General features: G+C 39.0%; 1 protein-coding gene across 7 annotated transcripts in view; it reads right to left on the bottom strand.

Moving 5' to 3' along the window:
- znf536 (zinc finger protein 536) overlaps positions 1 to 16627 on the bottom strand; it is a 197828-nt gene that overhangs the window by 141232 nt on the left and 39969 nt on the right. For 5 of the 7 annotated variants that reach the window (XM_069173410.1, XM_069173407.1, XM_069173416.1 and 2 more), the window contains one exon: positions 6316 to 6431. The exons of 1 other annotated variant lie outside the window; for it this stretch is intronic. The gene's annotated coding sequence lies outside the window, so the exon portion shown is untranslated. The remainder of the gene's footprint in view (positions 1 to 6315; positions 6432 to 16627) is intronic. One more of the 7 variants, XM_069173412.1, reaches the window with a different exon arrangement.

The raw sequence follows: 16627 nt of genomic DNA, 5'->3' as shown, positions 1-16627 counted from the left end.
TGTTGTTTTGTGAAGATGGCAAGGCTCACACTATTCAGTCTCTATGCAAGCCCTATTTAATTCTGTGTGTGTGTGTGTGTGTGTGTGTGTGTGTGTGTGTGTGTGTGTGTGTGTGTGTGTGTGTGTGTGTGTGTGTGTATGTGGTGCATCTTTAAATAATTGCTGATTCAAATAATTTTTTTTTTTTCTCAATCCAGTTCATCAAAGGGGCGGTATGGTGTGGAAAAGCCAAATGCTTCCAGAATGGTGCTGTGTTTTATATTACCTTAAATTACCTCTCTTTGATATATTGTCAGTACTAACATGCATCACCAGGAGAGGGGAGACCTGTGAGGTTACCTTCCACTTGAATTACATCATTTATCTTTGCTTAGACCTCAGTGTGACATTAAAGTAGATCTGAGTGTAACTGGAAAAAATTATTAGCATTCATGTAGTGCATGTGTGCTATTTTTAAATAGGGGTGCTGTTAAAGTGTGGAATTGGGGACAAGGCAGCCTTGCACCGGGCCGTGACACAGACTTATGTTAAACCTAATTAGATCATGATAATAGCTTTAGGGCCCCAGTGATCAATGCTAGAGGTCTGTGGAGATGAACTTTCCTTAAGTTCCATGCTGCGTGCTGGTTGTACTCATTTTTTCACACACACACGCACGCACGCACACACACACACACACACACACACCCACGCACGCACGCACGCACACACACACACACACACACACACACACACACACACACACACACACACACACACACACACACACGGGTTAATGGGTAAAATGTTTCTTCATATCTAATGTCTGTTTTTAATGTTTGCCAATCTATTGTGGTTAGTGAATGAGCAATTTTATAGTTCAGTGGATATATACTGTGAGTGTTGAACTATTTAAAATCCTAAATTGACAACGAGTTCTACATCCATCACCCCCGTGATGGGCACAATTCAGAATCTCTTAATAATATTGATTCATGAAGCATGTTTGACGTAACCTGATACTCCAAGCCTCACCCATAATGCAGTGCACCCATAATGTCGAAATCACAAAAATACCCTTGCTGATTGTTAGCTGCTCTCCAGCAGTATCCTTAGGACTCTAATTTAAAGCTTACAGCCTTGTTGAAAGACAAAGATTCCACACGCTTCCATCACAAACTATTACAAATTTGATTATGTAATATTGTAAAAATGAAAATGCTCGCTGGTTTGTTTTGGATTAGTCTTGACACTGGATACTCTGGGAATGTTGAGGTTGTATTATCTCACCCTTCATGTTTAAGGGCTTTTCCTAACCCTAACTAAGGAAGGGGTGCAGCGGAATATATTCCGGAGATAAAACTTTAAAAAGGAAAAATGCTGGCTGAACCACCAACAGAAGCTGATGTTTGCTTGCGTTATGTTTTATACAATGAAACTGTATGTACATAGACTCCAGTTTTGAACCAACATTTTTGCCCTGTTGTTTTAAACTCATTAATCTATTAAAATCCACAACTTTCAACTTGTTCATACTGGTATGCACTTGCTCAGTGTATGAAATACAGGGGAGTCTGTGACCCCCTAATTGATAGATGGGACTCCCTGAAAATTTGAAAAAGTAATTTTAGCAGTCTCAAAAATATGCCTATTTATTTTCTGTTTATCTGCACAACAAGATTATTATTTTTTAAGGTCAGAATGGTAAGAATGGTTAGGAGGAAACAAACTGCACTTGGTTTCACAGCCCAAAAATTATGGGGGAGCACGAAAAAACAGCAGCGACAGTGAACAGGCAGCTAATGACGATTGTGCTAGTGCTTCAGCCGCCTGCTTTATAATACCAACGTGGCTCCCAGAGCAGGGCCCACCCCAGTGCGAAAGCAGCTGCAACAAGCCTACTGCACCGTTTCTCAGTTATCCAAAATGCACGCCAGCAATCACATCAATGCATGAAAAGAGGGCGGGAACAAACATGAATAGAAATTCTATTTCTCATCCGTTGGCTACATCAGGGTTTTAACCCTTTGTGGAGCTGATGGAAATGATGTAAATGTATTTATAATCAAATTAGTTGTGGGAACAATTTTCGGTAATTAGAAAAGTGGTAAGGACTGTCCCTATCATAAATTATGCCCGTGTCAGTGGTTACGAAAATAAATCTACGACGACAAAGTAAGTTTTGCTCATGAAGGAGCTGTGAAAACAGCCCAGGCAAGGCAAAACGACACACTCCTATTATCAAAAGCTGCATGAAGGCTTATATTTTCTTTTAATGGTGGATTTTATTTGTGACCATCTGGATTGATCTGAAATTATTCCTGCAGATGTTTTTTGCTCCTTGTATCACAGAACGTAACAGCATTATGTATTGTAAAGCTACTTGGATCCAGTGGCTGATATGCGCCTCTGTTTGGTCAGTCCCACCCACAGCACTGGGATCTCTAGATTGTCACTGGGTATTCTGCACCCTGCACTCACTGAAGCGATGTGTATTTGTGCCTGGTCAAGACACAGAAGAAACTTTTGAATGCACAAAGAAGTACCGCACCCTTGGGTCAAGCCTGAGGTTTTTGAGAAAATGTGATGTTGCCAAATAGTCTTTTTGATCCTCTGCCACTACACAATTTTGTATAATCGATATACCAGCATTTAAAACCCTTTAAACTTGATTGACTTGAATGTGATATTTTGATCAAATTTCCCAAAGGCATGTTCAGAGGCTATTTTTATTCCAACAGTTTACACATCCAGATGAATGTAATAAATTAGATACTTCAATAAATGTTGACTATGAAAATCGCCCATTTTAAGTCCAGTATTGACAGAGCAAAGGAGACAGCCCAATTTAGCAACAAGAATTTAGGCAAAATGATAGACGCAAATTTTCTTAGATTGTTGCCTCCATAACCCATTGGTTGAGCTTTGCAAAAAAAAAATCGGCCCATTTAATATACAAGGGCATTAACAAACCTATTGAAGTTTCAGCACAGTACAGATGGCATATGCTCCTGTTGATGGACATGTGTGTTTTTTTAAAACCTATGTGTGGAAAGTTTGTTTTGCTGCCATTGCTAAGGTCTTTGCTCTCAACACTCAGGCCTCATCACCCTTAGCATAAGGGAATTAATTACCACTACTATTTGCCTGCCACACTACAGTATGAAGTGCTGGACTGGCTTCTGCCTGGCACGGTGATAATGAAGTGCTATTCCAAAAAACTGCCATAGTTGTTCAAATCTGATTGATATAGTCTTTTTTTTTTTTAAGTGTTAAAACTGCACTTAGTCTTTTGTTTGTTTGTTTTATATGCTGTAGTAGTTTTGGTTAGGGAGGAACTCCTCATATTCTGAGTGGACAGGAGAAAACAAATGTACTGGTACCCAGTCTATGTCACAGCTGTATCTATCTGATAATGGAAAAAGCTGGCTAGATGTAGGTGTACTGGATAATATGACACGTTGAAATCTTCTAACAAATAACAGAAGACCATAATTTAACATACAAAACTCCCTGAAAGAAAAAAGGCATCCCTCGACTTGGCATTGTCGATGTGTTAAGCCTTCCATGGTGACATCTATCTCTCGCCACCACCTTGAGGGCATCTTTTAAGCGGAGGAATTTAGCCATTACGTGGCATTAACCTCATTAGAAAACACTCTTTAGCTGCTCTGAGATAAAATTGATTTACAGCTGCCATTTCCACCACTGCTCTCGATCAATGGTTAAACTATCCCTTTTATGGCCCTGTGCGCATTCTCTGCTCTTTTCTCCAGTTTTCTTTAACTGCTCTTTAATTTGATTCTCCCTCCACTCTTTTCTTGTGCCAGAAAAGTAGTCACAGTGTGGAAGAGAGGTTGTCGCTAATGCTCAGTGGTCAAATGTGGGACTTTTTTAGGAAAATGACAGAATCACTGGTAGATTCCTGAACCAATTCAGCACAAAGTTGCCATTTTTGAACTTTCTAAATGTTAGAGTTTCATCACATAAATGTGCATGGATGGTTTAACAACATTTTAGCAAAAATACTGTAGTGTTTTTTGCGAAGGTTGCTGTGCTTATTCAGAATTTCTATGTGATGGGCCTGCCCAGGCAGCTGCAGATACACGGCCAAGGAAAATGAATTTCCCTTGTGGATAATAAAGGATGTCTATCTCTATGTTTATGGGGATAATGCTTTATATGGACTTAATCTTGTAGAAGTGTGGGCGATAGATTGGTACCAAGTCAAACTGTCATCACTAAAATGTTTTTTTCTTTAAGTGAAGGTTAATAAGTTGTGGGTGTTATTGAAGTGCAACATGTTTCTTGGATTTTAGCCTACTAGGGAAATTAATTTTAAAAGCGAACCAGTTGAGCACAGGTTTAAACATACTTCCTAATGAGTCATGCATGTTGATTTTTGTTTTATTTTTTTTGTAACAGTCAGCTATATAGTCTCATAAAATAGTAAATGTAGCAACATTGTAACTTATCAGCAAAATAAGAAATTCACAGCCCACAATATTGGCTGAGTAATATTAGACAGGGAGTTGAAAGTTCCACAAAAAGCTAATAAGTGGACTTTCAATTAAGAGGTTTATTTTTTGTTTTGAATGGCCAGTGTGACTCATCTAGTTTTTAGGGCAATATACAAAGCCCATTTTTGAGAAACACTGGGTCACTTTGCCTGTTTCCACATGAAGTCTATAGGTAAGACTGTGTACAGCTAAGCCAAGCAGAACATCCACAATCCATGTCTGTGTGGCTAAATGTCAGTATATACCCGCCCACTTCTGACAGCTCAGGTTTATGTGGACGGTTAAGCAAATCACGCAATGCTGTATTTCTTTGACAAATCAATATGACCGCCATTTCAGCTTTCCTTCCTTCCCTCCCTGCTTCTTGTGCTTGCTTCTTTCTCATCTCTCTCTGTCTGGGAGAATTGATCCGCATGGATGGAATGATATCAACCAACAGATAGAGTGATACGCCCCGCTCCCTTCTTTCACCACACTTCTGACACATAAATAAAATATGTGGCCTTTTTGTTTCGATTCACCATGGTGTTAGTTCTGAGAAAGGAATATGGTGCACGGTGCTCACATGGAGCTGTTGGTAGACAAGAGGGAGCTGAGAGTCGGCTGGTTGCCATCACTCACTGTTCACAGGCACTCTACAAAATCCCCTGAACTTTCCGACATACGCATTTGTTAGAGTGATGCAGTCAGATCCTAAAAAAATGGCATTAGGAAAATAATGTGAGTGCTAAATTATTCATACATTTTTTTGCCATAATGCCTGACATCAAAAATTGGGTTAGAAAAAGCATGAGAAGGTGATGTGAGAATAGTTCACTAACTTTGTCATGCTACTGCAGTAAGATGCCAAACCAGCATCGTAGTCAATCCCCAGTTTAATATCAACTGAAATAAATCTCGACCAAGGCTACATGTATTAGGCCTGCTATTAACAGATGAATGCAACATGTTCATCCACACCATGGCTAGATATTCCCAATATGACGGCAAAGGCATTTCCACAGATGGACAAGAAATAGCTGCTAGGTGAACTAACCTTGCATCCTTAGAGCATGCCAGAGTGTCAGACCACACAAGCCTGCAGGGTTTCCACTCCAATCCATCATACAGACAATGCTGCAAAGGTTTCAAAAGACTCTGGCTTCTGTGCATTATCTTCCTGGGGTTGACCTATAGTTTTTGCACTCCCCTCCCTGCACCTGAATCCCTTGAACATAAGTCAAGTCTCACACACATGCATATCAATATTACATAATCTAGGCCATGCTCCATACACAGCTACTGGTCTGGACACTGGACAGAGGAAAGACAAAAGACACAGGCAGCTTGGATTTAAAGATAGAGTAACCCTACTACAACGGATAACTAATGGGATTAAATAGGATTTATCTATTGATATGCTCCCTCTGTATGTCCACTTACAACGTACATGCCAGCCAAATGTGTGTGTGTGTGTGTGTGTGTGTGTGTGTGTGTGTGTGTGTGTGTGTGTGTGTGTGTGTGTGTGTGTGTGTGTGTGTGTGTGTGTGTATACGTGGCATTATCATGACCCTCCTTATCGTCATGGCAATCATCACCACCACCCCACACAGATTGCATCATGGTCAGTGGCTGTAAGATTCTGTACAACATTTTCCCACACTCCCCATCTTTTTGCTCTCTTTTCTCCCTTTATCTTCCTTCCTTCCTGTCTTTTGCGCTTCAGTTTCAACCGTTCATGCAGCACGGCTGTTATTAGCAAATACTAAACGGAGACCACAGTTATTCCCTTCCCTTTCCCTCCCACACTTCCTCTTCCCTGAAAGCCCTTAGTCACCTCAGACAGTCACCTCAGACGGTGGGTGGGGGTAGTTTCTTAGACAGCGTGACACTGTGCTTAGCACCGTTAAGCCAGCTTCAGCTCCACTTCTGGTCGCCACTGATCAGGGAGCCCTGGGAGAGAGAGACAGTGAGAGGGAGAGAAAGAAGATAAGGAAAGTGCTGAGTTCACCGCCACCACTCCCCCCCCTCCCCTGCTTCTAGTATCCACTCCTCAGGAAGGGGTTTCCCCCTGGAAAGAGGAGGGGAAGGTGAATCGACTGAAGTACTGATGCACTGCTGACTGTGCTGCAATAACCTCTGAATACCTCCAGCCGTCTGTTCATTCTCCTGCTCCTGTTGATCCACTTTTCTTTATCCTGCTCTTCAAACCTTTCAAGATTTCACTAACTTTTTGTCTATATTTTTTTTCCATTTCATATTTATATTAAAAACAACATGCTACAACAATAACCTTTAAGAACAAAACCACCAAACACGTAAATTCTAAAATAATTTGTATTCCTTCTCGCTGGTGATTTGCCACATGTATCGTATAGTTAATTTATCTCCAGAATCATGAGACCTTGAAACAGCAATGTCTATTAACCACTCTGCATTTGTACAGCACAGAACATCTTACATCCTTCAGGATAAAGACAAACTCCCATAACCAAATCTTAATCAGGGACCTACAATTAAGAAACCGTGACATGCAAAAGGTAAATGTACAAAAACAGACAAAATTAACAACAGGAAAAATACATTATGGCAGAACTGAGTATTTTAACCGTCTGATACAAACTCTCAATGTAAAATAGCTTTAAAAAAATATTTATTCTCAATATCATCCGGTATGAAGCTGAAGGTTTCATTGAAATGTTTTTGAAGCAAAATGATTATATACTCCAGCTCGTTAAGAAATCATTATTTTGATTTGTTCCTCATTAAAAGTCAATATATCATGTTTCTATCTTTTTATGTAGAGTAAGAATATATAATATGTATTGTGATATTTTCAGAAATTGGTAAAAGATGACCTGAAAGTCAATGTTGTTTTTTTGTTGTTGTTGTTTTCTGAAAAGAGACAAAACTAAATCAACATGTTACAGGTTTATTGTATTTACAATGCCTCTGACTTTACAAAATCACAATTAATACAGGGAATGTATTAATTTCACAAACTGAAAGCAGTGTTAACACTGTCAATATTAAACAAAATATATTAGTGTATTTTCAAATAGTGTATCTTGGCTGAGGCTTGCTAGCTAAAACACAACGGGTACAACGTACTTATTCATAAGTTTGTCTTTATTTTACCATTATCTACAATGTAGAACTAGCTGAAGAGAAGTCCATCATTACTCAAAGACATGAGGGTCAATCGGTCCTGAAAATTTCAAGAACTTTAAAGGTTTCTTCAAGTTCTGTATAAGATTATCTGAACTCGAGACAACCTAAACCCAACTGAGGTTTGGGATAATTTGGATTGAAGAGTAAAGGAAAAGTGACATACAAGTGCTCAACAGACAGTATGTCGGAGGTCCTTCACAATTGTTGGAAAAGTATTACAGGTGTATTGTATTGACATGTATAGTGTGCACCATTTTTCTGCTGAAGCTGCCTCAGAGTAATTTTCAACTATTTATACAATCGTTACATCCAGTTATCCAGAGTAATTCAGACATAGAGGTCCATCCAAATCTCTATTCTCAACGACACACATTTATAACCCTACCCTCACAAGCCAAGGGTTTGGAAACCAATGGTTAAATCTGAAACCATGTGTTGTATTATATAATCAAACCATTTTTAATCCAAACCATTAATGCTTCTTTAGAGATTGAGAATTTATGACTAAGACCACTGAAGCTGTTCCAGATCCTAGTGGTGAAATAAAACCTTAAAAAGACACTTCATGTGTTTTTTTTTTCCCTTATTTTGTCACCCATGTGTTGATTCGAGAGTAACTGTAGAAAAACCATGTGACCAGATGAAAACATGACTTGCCATTAGGACTGTAAAGCTGCCAAATAATGATAAATGGCCTTTTTGGCTATAAGATACATACTGTATATGAATGATTCAATAATGACTATCTATGCAGTACTGATATGTATACAACACTGATGTAATAGTTGGGGAAGAGAGTGATCTGCACCTCACCCAGCTATAGTAATAACAGCATGAAATAAGTACACGTGTAGTCTCTCTTCAGACATCGTCCCTGTTGTCAAATGGCTTTCTGATATTTCTCTGCCCATTCCATAACTCCTGGTTGATGACCTATGACCCCCTTCCCAGACTGCTTTGACTGGTTTTAGTCTGGCGTTCAGTTATCGGTGTCTTCAAAATTTGAATTTTCTTCTGGACTGGAGCTTCAGTTTCTGTAAGAGAAAAAAAAAGTTTTATTTCGGGAAAATGTAAAATAGACTGTGACATGATATTTTGGTGGACTTGCTCTCACTTCTGAGGCACAATTGTAATGTCATTCACAGTTACATGTGATGCTAGATGTTGGTGGATGGTTAAATTTATATAATCTCCCATATGAGGTAATAACTACAGTAGGAATGTTCCATCAGTGGAGCCAATCGCAACATGAGAACTGATTATTCATAGACGCTGGTATATTTAACTACTATCCACAGATATTTTAGTAAATAAACCAGCTTCCTGATTCCGGTTTTGCCTCCAAACAGGAAACATAAGTGTCCAACATGCTTTACAAGTTGTTTTAACTGTTAGGATTGTTTTCCTTGCAGGATTTGATTCTTCTTTCTGTTATACATCTTTGTAAACTAAATGTTGTGGACTGCTGTTTGGAAAAAAGAAAATGAGTAACAGTGATACCTGGACAATTGTGATGGGCCAGCGCTTTATCGATTAAAGGAATTATCGATTTACTGTAAAGACAGAAATTCTTTGGTAATGAAAATAAACATAGCTACATCACTACAGTTGTGTCAAACATTGATCTACCGCCTTGGAAATCCCTTGAACGTGATTACATACCTGGTAACTACAGAGGCCACTGATTCTTCTGTCGTCTGTTCTCTGGTGAGCGGTTTCTATTGGACGAAATACAAGATCCATTTATATAAATAAAACAATTTTAAATGCGGCATACACAGCTTTAGAATGGTGCAAATATATAACTGAAGAGCTGAATAGTATATTCATAGATAGTGGAATTACCACCTATGATCCCTCTCTCAGATGTCCATGTCTAGATCAGACCTAAAGCTGTGTTTTGTTTTGGCAATATATTGCTGTGGGAAAGAATAACATTAAAGAATAACTTAATACTAAGTTGCAAATGTTGTTTCTCTGACTTATGTATTGTGACAGTTTGTAACCTGCTGGACCTGTTCCCACAGCTTACTAGACGTAGAAGTAGCTAACCTTAAAGGACACCAACATATCTATGGGCACCACATGTTGGCGTTACCATTATATTAAATGCTTACATGCTTTTCACCGTCACAACAAACGCAAGGATAACATGTAATCCAGATATATTGGCTAAAATCATTAGGGTGAATGGTGACTCTTTAAATCAACGGCAGCTCATAACTAGCACTTGTTAGTACAGCGATACTGGACATAGGCTACACAAGTTAATAGCTATGCTCTTAATAGAGCTAAAATCAGATGTTTTAGCTTTAGTTAAGTCTTTTTTGGCATCACGGCACAGTTTTTAGGGTTTTTTTCTTATTTTAACGTTACAGTAAAGTTGTCAATCATGACATATAATTAACTCAAAATTAATTAGACAGAAATACAGTGTAATATACGTTTTCTGTTCAGAACAAGGTCACATTAACTTACCAAATCCAAGCAGCACTCCAAACTCAAAGGACAGTACCTGATGGGCTGTCCTTTGACTGAATGGCTGCTCCTAGAAGTTATGAACGTGCCCAATGGGTGGCTGTGATGACATCATTGGTCAGGACATCAAGCAAGGAAAGAACTTGAAGAATTAATGACAACTAACTGGTACTGTAGGTAACACGAAGTAGTGGCACCGACAGCTAGAATCCTGTACGCACGGTTGATAATTTTGAAAATAAAATTGTGACAACAGCAAATTCTGTTTTATTTCTGTTGATTCCTGTTGTTCTGGGTTTTGTACCCTCATGGTTGAAATGCACGTATTGTAAGTCGCTTTGGATAAAAGTGTCAGCTAAATGAAATGTAATGTAATGTAATTTATTGGCTGCATCCATTGACTAGCATCATGATGCAAATAGGCCAATCTGAGTTTTCTGAGGGTGTTGTGCTGATAACGTTTGTGCAAAACATGAATCAATCTTTCTTTGTCTCTTTCTCGCTCAGTCGACATATGTACTGCTGAGTAACAATAATTGGGATTGGCCCTGGAGCATATATTTTTCTTGGACTCCAACCCTCACTTTTCCTAGCATACCCTCTTCCTTTTGAACACAAAGCAATCAAACTAAATAGGTGTTAGTGATATATAGAAATGATATGTACTTTTAATAAAAAATGCAGTTTTGAAACAAAAACCGCAACATAAAGACTGTGATTCAAGACCCCAAGTGGTAGGGTGAAAAATATACCTATTACAATAATGATCCTCTCAACTTGTTAACTCTTTCAATGATTGTTGTGAAGATTATACTTTTCTATAAAAGTGTAGCTAGACAGACATTTTACATTCTATGTGCACAAATGTACTTCAGCCTCAAGAGCCCTTCTGGCAAGGGCGTATACATAGAAACCTCTTTCTATACATGTTGGATACATCGTATTACTTCGGCAGCTGCAACTACATCTAAGGTGAAATATTGCAGCTGCACATGATTGGGCAATAGCAGGACAAATTAAGAAAAACTATTGAATATGAGGTAAAAAAAATACAATAACACATCAACATGTCCTGCAGTTATAAGCAGCCTTGTATATTGTGATGGGAGTGGTTCCCAATTAGAAATATACACAATGGAAATATAAACAATGTAAAGGATTGCTGTCAAATTCCATTGAAAATAATTTTGCCTGTGTTGTGTAATTTTGCAGTGTTGATACGAAAATGTTTTTGGGAAAAATAATATTTTTTTTAAAACATCACAAACACTTATTTGAGTGTTGAGTTATAAAATGCAATCCAAAGGTATTGTATGAAACCATTATCTTGGGTCACTTCTGACTCATCTTGTGCATCAGAAGGATAAGATTAGACTTATCAGCACCAACAAATTGAAATCCTGTGGGTGCTGGTGGGTCTTAATTGGAAATTTCTGGGAAGGATTATTTATAAAGGCTTTTACCTGCATCGCCAGGCCTAAAATGTCTAGTGATAGCATTCATAAAATAAAAAGAATAAAACATGTATAGTGTATTAAGAGTAGACAGTGATGCACACTTTTGTCAATGGGATTTGTATGTCATCAATAGTATTTCCTCTTAAAATCACTGATAATGCAATGGACATGAAGTCTATGTGTAACGTGATGTATTCCCAGATACTTAATATGTCTTCTGCCAGGAATTCCTGTCAAGCAAACTTGCTTTTCACTCACAGTAAGTTGTTGTAAACATCTGAACTTCCCCATTGAGGCATTAAAGAAAAAAAATGCAGCTCCTGCATAGATCTGCAGATACATATTTCATGCAGTAGATATCCAGGTCATTAAGCAACATTTTGACACCTCTGTTATTTACTATCCCAAGCGGTTTCCTACCTCATTTAATCAGACTTTACTAAAACCTGCTGACTCAGAAAGAAACCTTCTTTCTTTCTGCTCTGTTTATGTTTATCTCCTCAGCACCATTCTGCTCCCTGCCTTTCTCTCTTTCTCTTTGCTTACTTACTCATATTTTTCGAAACGTCTATTTCACATGCGTCTGGGGTTCTGAGAGGCTGAGAAACAGATCACAAAAGAATAAATAAGGTAGAGTAAAGCAGAGTGTATCAAAGACAGAGTAGGTCTCAGCTATGTGTTGTAAGCAGACGCTCAGTGTAGCTTGCGTTATCACAGTGGTCAGGTGATAAACATGTGAGGTTGTGTTTTTGACGTGTCACACCAAAGCAACTAACACAACTTTACATCTTCTCATCCGTCAGAGAGTGATATTTAAAACATCTAAAGTAGAGTGCATCGTTTTTGCCTCAGAAGAGGCTTACCTTCGATTTTCTCTGCTGGGAAGGGATCACTTGAGACAGGAGGGGGAGGCGGATTGAAGGGAATAAGTAGCAGCTCAATACAAGTTATCTTTAATGGAATGATCCTGGATGGAGGGATTCGAAAGGAAAACCGGGGAAAAAGTAGATGTAAAGTGTTGACAGCTGTGTTTGGTGCAGTCAGAATCTGGGGTCAGGTGCCGATGAACACACACACAAACAAATGTTCACAGAGCACACATATATTAGCTGTCCCTTGCTAAATGAAACTTGGATGTAATATTGTTCTTGTCACGACGGCCATCTGATGTCGATTTCACACAGCAGCGGGACCCTCCGCAAGCTGCTCTGTACACCAGACACTCTGATACCGAAAGAAAATCCCACACATATACAAAAGGTGTACTAAAGCTAAACAGTCATGTGCACACACACCATGCACGCACACACACACACACACACACACACACACACACACACACACACACACACACACACACACACACACACACACACACACACACACACTTCCACCATGGCCCACCCCCACCCATGTCTACCCCTCCTCCTCCCAACACAAACAAACATACACACACCAGGATAAGTCATGAGGAAATGGATGCCCATGTTTTGTGGGACCACCTGTTCATCCTGGATACAAGTCTAAGAACCCAGTAAGGGTTAACCCTCTTTGTGGGAAGTAGCCAGCACTGTGTGTGTTTGTGTGCACAACTTTATTCATGTGTGTGTGTGTGTGTGTGTGTGTGTGTGTGTGTGTGTGTGTGTGTGTGTGTGTGTGTGTGTGTGTGTGTGTGTGTGTGTGTGTGTGTGTGTGCGTGCGTGTGCGTGTGTGCGTGTGACAATTGGCACCGCCCAATCTGAAACGTGCCCCATGAGTGGCAGACTGGCTCAGTCGGTCCGGCTGGGAGGGAACAGAGCCCACTGCTGGATAACCTCCACACACACACACACACACACACACACACACACACACACACACACACACACACACACACACACACATAGTCGTATGGACATTCTATAGGGGGCATCTTTACTCTCCATCCAAAATTGGGCCTGTCTATGGTCAAGCATTTGAATAGTTACCGGTTAGTTACATATAATTGTCCTAAAATCAGTGATTATGGACTAAATATTTTTTTTTATTTATATATATTTTTTAAGAAATTCACCAAACAATGTAAAAAACTTTTACAAAACAATGCGATAAATGCGGGTTCATAACATGTAACATGTTTTACTTTAATAAAACAAACTTTTGTCCGACTGACCTGAAGCTATTCTTAACTTCTACACCCTGCCAGTCAACAATGCATGTCAGTGCTACATTATCAGTGTATTATCGTTCTGACCTGCAGACGCACCTCCACACACAGAAACGCATTCACTCAAACCATCTTGAATCATACAATCATGAATCTCATCATTCTCATAAGTGTCTGAAAAAAGGGGACGTGCCATCACTAACCCACCACCACCCCATCCCCCACTGCAACAAATAATCACCTCCTAGGAGGAAACGAGAAGGGGAAAAAAAAAAAAAACAGCAATCTTTTCTTTCAAACGAAAAGGGGAAAATATTTTAAGGGGCAATGAATTTCGTGGCGCTGAATAGGATGTTGGTACATGTTTTACTAAAGGAAATATAATGGCAGACTATTATTAGATCACATTAATCACGAGTGTGCCAAAGGCAGTGACAGCCGTGCTGAAAAGGATTGAAAACGCTGGTAATGGATATAAATTACCCATTGTGTGATAAAAGGATTTTTTTTCTTCACTAAGAAGGTAAAAAGGAATAAAACACTAAGACAGCCACTAAACATTGTGTGTACATATTTGAATGTGTATGTGTATGTATGTGTGAGTGTCCTGCTGCCTGTGTGTGTGTGTGTGTGTGTGTGTGTGTGTGTGTGTGTGTGTGTGTGTGTGTGTGTGTGTGTGTGTGTGTGTGTAATATGTAATAATACGGGGTTATCACTGCAGGATTAAAATTTTAAGGGAATCAGATAGTGACGGTGAGGCCTTGCATTAAAGGCACCAGTGACAGAAAATAGGGAAGGATTAAAAACAGATTAAATTGGTTTGTAGTGATGGAGATGAAAGGAAGGCGGAAGAAAGGGGGGGAAGGAGAGTGTGCTTTGACAGAGGTCTGTTGGGCTTTTGGCACGGTGATAATGAGTCACATCTCCCATACAGTGTTATTTATCGCCGACTTGGCTCACAAACAAAAGATCAATAATTTTGAGCAAATCTAATGTTGTCCTCAATGCTAATGTGCTCATCCATCACATCTGCCATCTTCACCAAGGAGATGGGCTGATTCCCTGTTCATTTGGAGATCAAATGCAATTGTATCACATGTCTCTAATAACAGAGGAACCCCCCATGTGAATATGTGAGGTGCCTTGGATCATGTCCATGCATATGTATATATAGTTATACAGTCATGCACAAAGGTGTCATGTATGTGTAAATGATAATATATGGATCGAAAGGGCAATGGGTTGCCACGCCATTTTTCCGCATCAATCTTCATTTCTTCCTCAGACCTTGCTTTTGAAATATGAAGTGTGTCAACTGCCTGTCCCCCCACAACACAGGAGGCGCATGAACATCCGTCAAAGCAACACACCCGATGTTCACCAGTTAGCCCTGCAGCACAGAGAGATCAGAAGACAGCAGATCCTTCACTGTAAACTAGCCCTGGGTGAGACACTTCCCAGCCACCTGAACTCAATCAGGCCTCGGTAGAGGCAGCATTTGGGTATTTCATTTCATCTCCGTCCCCTTACTCACTCAAGGTACATTTGATTTATCTTACAATGCTGCATGCAGGAACTCAAATCACACTTGGAATCTAGCATCACTTTTCTTATGGTTATCTACATAGTAGCTGTTTGTTTCGGTTATTTTCAACCTGGTTGAGTGTCGATTAGAACAGACGATAAGTCTCATTAGTTCAATCCACTGTTTCCACAGTTTTCATGATTTGCACTCACTCTCGGAGGAGTCTCATTTTGGCTATGTATACAAATCATTTGGGATCTTCTTTACTTTGCTTGGCACACTAAAATCACCCCGCCCTCCGCCAATAAACAGCACTAGGATGGTAAAGTCAGTGGCAGGTGTAATACACTAAGCTTCTTACCCTTCTCCCTGGGTGAGGTGTGAGGAGCAAAACAATGACAGACAAAGGTCACCTGGCCTACAACGCCCCACCTGCTGAGGTGTTGACCTGCCAAACACACCCCTGAGGCAAGAGCAAGCAAGAAAGGAAGGAAATAATAAAATAGTCTTAAAGCAAAACGGAAAAAAAAACAAAATTAGTAAGCATGAAAGTGACCAGTATACAAAAAAAATAAAAAATAAAAAATAACTTGTCCAAGTAATATTTTATGGGCAATCAGAAAGTTGTTTTTCTTTGACCCCTCTCGGAATAATATCAAGGAGGAGCTTCCATCCAGTTTCACCAAGCAATACAAGATGGCTTCAAGTAATGGTTTTATATAGTCATGTGTAAAAGTTGATTCCTTGGAAATGTTTTTTTTGTTGTTGTTTGTTGGGTTGGTTTTTTTTGACATATTTGGAAGGGCAAACATTCAATCCTCTTTCAGACAGTGCCTATAGGTAAAGTGATTTTTTTTTTTTTTTTTTTTTTTTTTTTTTTTTTTTTTTTTTTTACATGGCTGTATCTTTTTTTTCCCACTATAACTAGAATGTATACAATTTTGGAAAATACTAAAAAGTACAGATTACAATTTCTGTAGCCCATTTTTTGATTAATCTAATCATTTTTTATTTATTTTTATTGTGTTGTTATTATGCATTCAGATGTTTAAATATATTGGTTTACTTGGTGTAAACCACATTGAATTGCCTCTCAGTTCAAAGGTAAAAATCAGATAGAAGTGCACTGCATTCAATTTGCAACTTTGATTCAACCAACAATCTTAAGTTATTAAATTTTAAATCATAAAGAGAAAATCTTTGTGATTTGTTCTTGATTAAGGACTTTTACATGTAATCAATTATTTGCATTGGTAGACTATTGAAATCATTATTTAAACATGTAGTTGTCTGTATTGTTCAACTTTGTTGTGTTTTCTGCATTTACACAGGTGTCATTATCTGTTCGGCACTTGTATCGTTATCTGTTTTC

This window comes from Embiotoca jacksoni, unplaced genomic scaffold (assembly GCF_022577435.1).
Source record: "Embiotoca jacksoni isolate LCO1_2020_lvr unplaced genomic scaffold, fEmbJac1.0.p SCAF_6, whole genome shotgun sequence".
NCBI lineage: Eukaryota > Metazoa > Chordata > Actinopteri > Embiotocidae > Embiotoca > Embiotoca jacksoni.
The sequence above is the reverse complement of the archived record's forward strand: the minus strand, read 5'-3'. Positions and strand labels throughout refer to the sequence as shown.